A 5,379-nucleotide genomic window follows, 5' to 3' on the forward strand; every position below is an offset into this window, starting at 1 on the left:
ACTATAACACGCCGGGAACCGGGAGAACCGGCCGGGCGTCGTCGTCGGCCCCGCGACGTTGGCGCGAGCGCTCGAAGAGACACAGTCCCAAACGATGTCAGCCGGGGCGTCGAGCACGCCGCCCGCGCTGGTCGCACTCGTGCTCGGAAATGGCGAAGGGGCCGGGCTAGCTTTCCTCGAATCGATCGGCCGGGGGCCGCCCCGTAGGGGGACCGAAAGGCGATCGTTCAGGAAACGGCACTGGCCATTCGCGAGAAATTGCCGTTCGCGCATTCGATGGACGCGCTGCAGTTTCACGACTTCGGCATGGTGCCGCCGACGTAAGCTTTCAATCTTGCTCGCGGCGTTACGAGGCGGCACGATTTCCGCCAAACGCTCGTCGAAAGTGCCACGAGTACGGCCCCATGGAGGTTTGGGTACTTATCGCTGCTATTATATGGGGGTCCCAGAGAGCAGTCGCCCCCAAAGCGACCTGGGTGTTTGATGTGCGGCGGGCTTCGTGCCCGTCAAGCGTATCCCCGGTATCGCTCCCGTGGATCCCACAGCTGACGTCTGCAGCCTCATCCGCTTGATGCGTTAGGGGCTGGTTGTCGGACGACGCTTTTTCCACGATATCGAGGTGTGTTCCCCATCGTCCTCGGACGAGTCAAATACGAAAGCGCCGAAGGCGCGGGCGTGACCCGTCGCCTGGCGGCTTTGCCGTCTCGGCTACGTTGCAAGTGTCGGTCGGTCCACCAGTGCTGCGGGCTCAAGAGAAACCGCAAGCCGCGATCGAGTTGACACAACCAGTCTATCGAGAATGTTGCGTGCTTCTTGCCGCGTGGCGATACCCGGCCCTGCGGGGAGGGCGCCGTAGCGAGCTCGAACGCCGTCGTCTCGGACTGCAAAGTGCTACACTTTGCGAGAACGAAGCGTGTTGGGGCGCCTGAAGGTGGCCTCGGCATCGCAAAAACGGCGTCCGGCCTGCTTGAAAGGCTGGACGCGCAGTTGAACGATTACCTGGTTGATCCTGCCAGTAATCATATGCTTGTCTCAAAGATTAAGCCATGCATGTCTAAGTACATGCCGAAATAAGGCGAAACCGCGAATGGCTCATTAAATCAGTTATGGTTCCTTAGATCGTTTCTTCCTACTTGGATAACTGTGGCAATTCTAGAGCTAATACATGCAGTGAGCCTGAAGCCCTTTGGGCGACGGGTGCTTTTATTAGACCAAGATCGATCGGGTTTCGGCCCGTATTGTGTGGTGACTCTGGATAACTTTGTGCTGATCGCATGGCCACGAGCCGGCGACGTTTCTTTCAAGTGTCTGCCTTATCAACTTTCGATGGTAGGTTACTTGCTTACCATGGTTGTTACGGGTAACGGAGAATCAGGGTTCGATTCCGGAGAGGGAGCCTGAGAAACGGCTACCACATCCAAGGAAGGCAGCAGGCGCGCAAATTACCCACTCCCGGCACGGGGAGGTAGTGACGAAAAATAACAATACGGGACTCTTTTGAGGCCCCGTAATTGAAATGAGTACACTCTAAATCCTTTAACGAGGATCAATTGGAGGGCAAGTCTGGTGCCAGCAGCCGCGGTAATTCCAGCTCCAATAGCGTATACTAAAGCTGCTGCGGTTAAAAAGCTCGTAGTTGGATCTCAGTTCCAGACGAGTAGTGCATCTACCCGATGCGACGGCTCGGACTGAACATCATGCCGGTCCTTTCTTGGTGCACTTCATTGTGTGCCTCGAGAAGGCCGGTGCTTTTACTTTGAAAAAATTAGAGTGCTCAACGCAGGCGAGTCGCCTGAATAAACTTGCATGGAATAATAGAACAAGACCTCGTTTCTGTTCTGTTGGTTTTTGGAATACGAGGTAATGATTAAGAGGGACAGACGGGGGCATTCGTATTGCGGCGCTAGAGGTGAAATTCTTGGACCGTCGCAAGACGAACTACTGCGAAAGCATTTGCCAAGAATGTTTTCTTTGATCAAGAACGAAAGTCAGAGGTTCGAAGGCGATCAGATACCGCCCTAGTTCTGACCATAAACGATGCCAACCAGCGATCCGCCTGAGTTACTCAAATGACTCGGCGGGCAGCTTCCGGGAAACCAAAGTGTTTGGGTTCCGGGGGAAGTATGGTTGCAAAGCTGAAACTTAAAGGAATTGACGGAAGGGCACCACCAGGAGTGGAGCCTGCGGCTTAATTTGACTCAACACGGGAAAACTTACCCGGCCCGGACACTGGGAGGATTGACAGATTGAGAGCTCTTTCTTGATTCGGTGGATGGTGGTGCATGGCCGTTCTTAGTTGGTGGAGCGATTTGTCTGGTTAATTCCGATAACGAACGAGACTCTAGCCTATTAAATAGGTGCGGGGTTCCCAGCACCTTACAACCTTCTTAGAGGGACAAGCGGCTCCTAGCCGCACGAAACAGAGCAATAACAGGTCTGTGATGCCCTTAGATGTCCGGGGCCGCACGCGCGCTACACTGAAGGAAGCAGCGTGTCTTTATCCCTGTCTGAAAAGACTGGGTAACCCGTGGAACTTCTTTCGTGATTGGGATAGGGGCTTGCAATTGTTCCCCTTGAACGAGGAATTCCCAGTAAGCGCGAGTCATAAGCTCGCGTTGATTACGTCCCTGCCCTTTGTACACACCGCCCGTCGCTACTACCGATTGAATGATTTAGTGAGGTCTTCGGACCGATGTCCGGCGCGGCCTTTCGGTTGCGCCGGTCTGTTGGAAAGATGACCAAACTTGATCATTTAGAGGAAGTAAAAGTCGTAACAAGGTTTCCGTAGGTGAACCTGCGGAAGGATCATTACCGGATTGTGAAGGGTGACGAGCGCCATTGTTTCAACCCCGTGTGGGTGAAGCAGCTCGCTGCGCCCGACGCTTTCCGCCGCTGGCCCCGCTTGGACGCGGGGACGGCTATACCCGAACATGCCGGGGACTGCCTGAATTTTGAGGGGCGCCCCGTGCGAAATTTGTTGCGCCCAGTGGACGCAGGCTGCAACCTTGGACGGTTGGCTTGGCCGCGCCCGCGGGTAGAAACGGCGTAACGCACAATGGGTGGGCTTTCTGTCCGCCTCGGCGCTCTTGCGCGGAAGGGGAGTAAGACGACCCGACCTGCTGCTTTGCCCAGTACGAGGGGAACGGCGAAGCGTGCGGTCGGTCAAGGAACTGACGGTCGAGAGCAGCTGCCGCTTAGTACACACGGAACCGTGGTGCGAGCGCTCTCCCGTCCTCCGCGGCAAACGCTGCCGAGTCTGAAAAGGCTGGCGGCTGCCGGTCGCTTCCTGCGGCGAGTATGGAGTAACGACCCGACTTTGTTGCTGCCCAAGTACTAAAGGAACGGTGTGGCGCTCGGTCGGTCATGGAAGTGGCGGTATGAGGGTGCGGCTGCCAAGTACGGAAGGAACCGTGGCCTAAAGCGCTCTCCCGTCCTCCGCGGCAAATGCTGCCGAGCCCGACAGGGCCGGCGGCTGCCGGTCGGCTCCTGCTCGTGACGCGCGAGGTGTCCGAGATCGCGGTTCAATGCGACGACGTCTGCAGGCTATTTGCCCGCCGCCGAGGGAAAGGCGGCGTTGCTGCGAAGTACCGAAGGAAACGCGGCTTTGCTACGTCGGAAGCGTTCTGCGGTTAGCGGACTTGTGCGCTTTGGGAAGGCGCCGCACGTCGAAAGAGGAAAAGTACGGACAGACGAGGGAACGTAGTCCCGGATTCGAACGCACTTGCGGCCAAGCACCTTGCTGGCTTCGTCTTCCGCCTCAAGTAGACTTGTTGTGGCTCCGGCGCAGGAAAGCCCCTCCCTGGCACTGGCCGAGTGGTTTTGGAGAGCTGCGCGAGTACGCACGCCGAAAGAGCACACGCCGAAAGGCGCTCTTCGAAACCGCACACAGGGAGACGCCACGTGCCTGAAACCCTGGTTGTACTGTACTGAATTGAACAAACTATTTTTCACGACTCTAAGCGGTGGATCACTCGGTTCTCGGGTCGATGAAGAACGCAGCCAGCTGCGAGACTTGGTGTGAATTGCAGGACACACTGAGCACTGATTCTTTGAACGCACATTGCGGCCTTGGGTCTTCCCTTGGCTTCGTCTGTCTGAGGGTCGGATCACATATCAAGAGAGCCTTCGGCGCACAGGGAAGGTGCGTCCGTCGACTCGTTTTGACCGCGTCGGCATCATGGACAGTACGTTGAGCGCTAATGCCACGCGCCAGCGACCTCACAAAGAAGGAGACGGTGGCGAGCCGTTGTGCCAAATCTTCGAAGAGACGGAAACGAGGCATTATATTCTACTGCAGCGCGACGTGTGCGCGCCTCTAGCAAGACCGCCGCAGGATGGTGTCGGATACCTGCAGGGAAAGAGCGGTCCAAGCGCGAGGTGCCAACGTCCGTTGCCATGTAGCGCGCACGTTTGCGAGAGAGTCGGAAGCGATCGCAATCTGCGTTGTTTGCCTTCGGAGTACGTCGAGCTCCAGAGCTGGTCGCTCGTTCGTGTCACCGCAGCTGTGTGGGCACCCCTTCCGGGCTTCGTCGCAGGAATCTGAAGATTCTTTGCGAGGAGCGGGGAGGAGAAGGGCGTGCCCCCGAAAGCGGTTCGACGCGACAGCGCCGTCTGCGAGCGAGAAGAGCACGGCACGGCGCAGAAATTGCCGCGAAACGGAAAATGTCTCCTTCGAGAGCGTTGGCCGAGCTGACGCGTTCCGTCGTAGTCCGCCGTCGGTCCAAGTGCTTCGCAGTCTCTGTCCCCTAAAGACTGGGCCACTCCAGTTGGGGCAGGGGCGACGCTACACGAGACGATGCCCCCCGCCAGGTTTTAGTCGTCCCTGCGGCGCCTGCTGAAGCGGCGCGCTGCTAAGGCGATCTTTGCCTCGGTGGTGTTTGGGCTTCAGACACGGTCGCTTACCACGCAACTGCTCGTGCGCCGCACGCGTGCAGGCGGTTCACCGCCTGCCAGCCTCGTCTATAAGTAGCTCCGTGTTGGGCGAAGGACGTGGTAGGGCGTCGTACTCGGTTGGCGCTGGGTTTTCGAACGTGTCGAGTCCTTTTCGGCATACCGCTCGTATGACGCACGCGCGCAGGCGTTGTGCCGCCTGCCAGCCTCGTCCGCAAGGACGTGGCAGGGCGTCGTACTCGGTCGCGCCGGAATGGGCGAAAGCGATGTATCCGTTGTCGACCTCAGATCAGGCGAGACAACCCGCTGAATTTAAGCATATCACTAAGCGGAGGAAAAGAAACCAACAGGGATTCCCCGAGTAGCTGCGAGCGAAACGGGACCGAGCCCAGCACCGAATCCCCCGTCCTTGCAGGCGGTCGGGAAATGTGGTGTATGGGAGGCGACGTTCTCGGGTGTTTGCGACGGTGCAAGTCCCCCTGACAGGGG

The 5,379-nt window shown here is 57.9% G+C and overlaps 2 non-coding genes and 1 pseudogene across 2 annotated transcripts; all 3 read left to right on the forward strand.

Annotated features, from left to right (window-relative positions):
- The first annotated feature begins 996 nt into the window (after positions 1-996).
- Positions 997-2,811, forward strand: LOC142565134 (small subunit ribosomal RNA). The gene has a single exon (XR_012824817.1). It is a non-coding gene; the product is annotated as a small subunit ribosomal RNA (ribosomal RNA).
- A 1,140-nt stretch (positions 2,812-3,951) lies between these two features.
- LOC142565162 (5.8S ribosomal RNA) lies at positions 3,952-4,104 on the forward strand. The gene has a single exon (XR_012824846.1). It is a non-coding gene; the product is annotated as a 5.8S ribosomal RNA (ribosomal RNA).
- A 1,065-nt stretch (positions 4,105-5,169) lies between these two features.
- The window catches only part of LOC142565190 (large subunit ribosomal RNA), a 2,818-nt pseudogene continuing 2,608 nt past the window's right edge, over positions 5,170-5,379 (forward strand).

The sequence above is a fragment of the Dermacentor variabilis genome, chromosome 11 (genome assembly GCF_050947875.1).
Source record: "Dermacentor variabilis isolate Ectoservices chromosome 11, ASM5094787v1, whole genome shotgun sequence".
NCBI lineage: Eukaryota > Metazoa > Arthropoda > Arachnida > Ixodida > Ixodidae > Dermacentor > Dermacentor variabilis.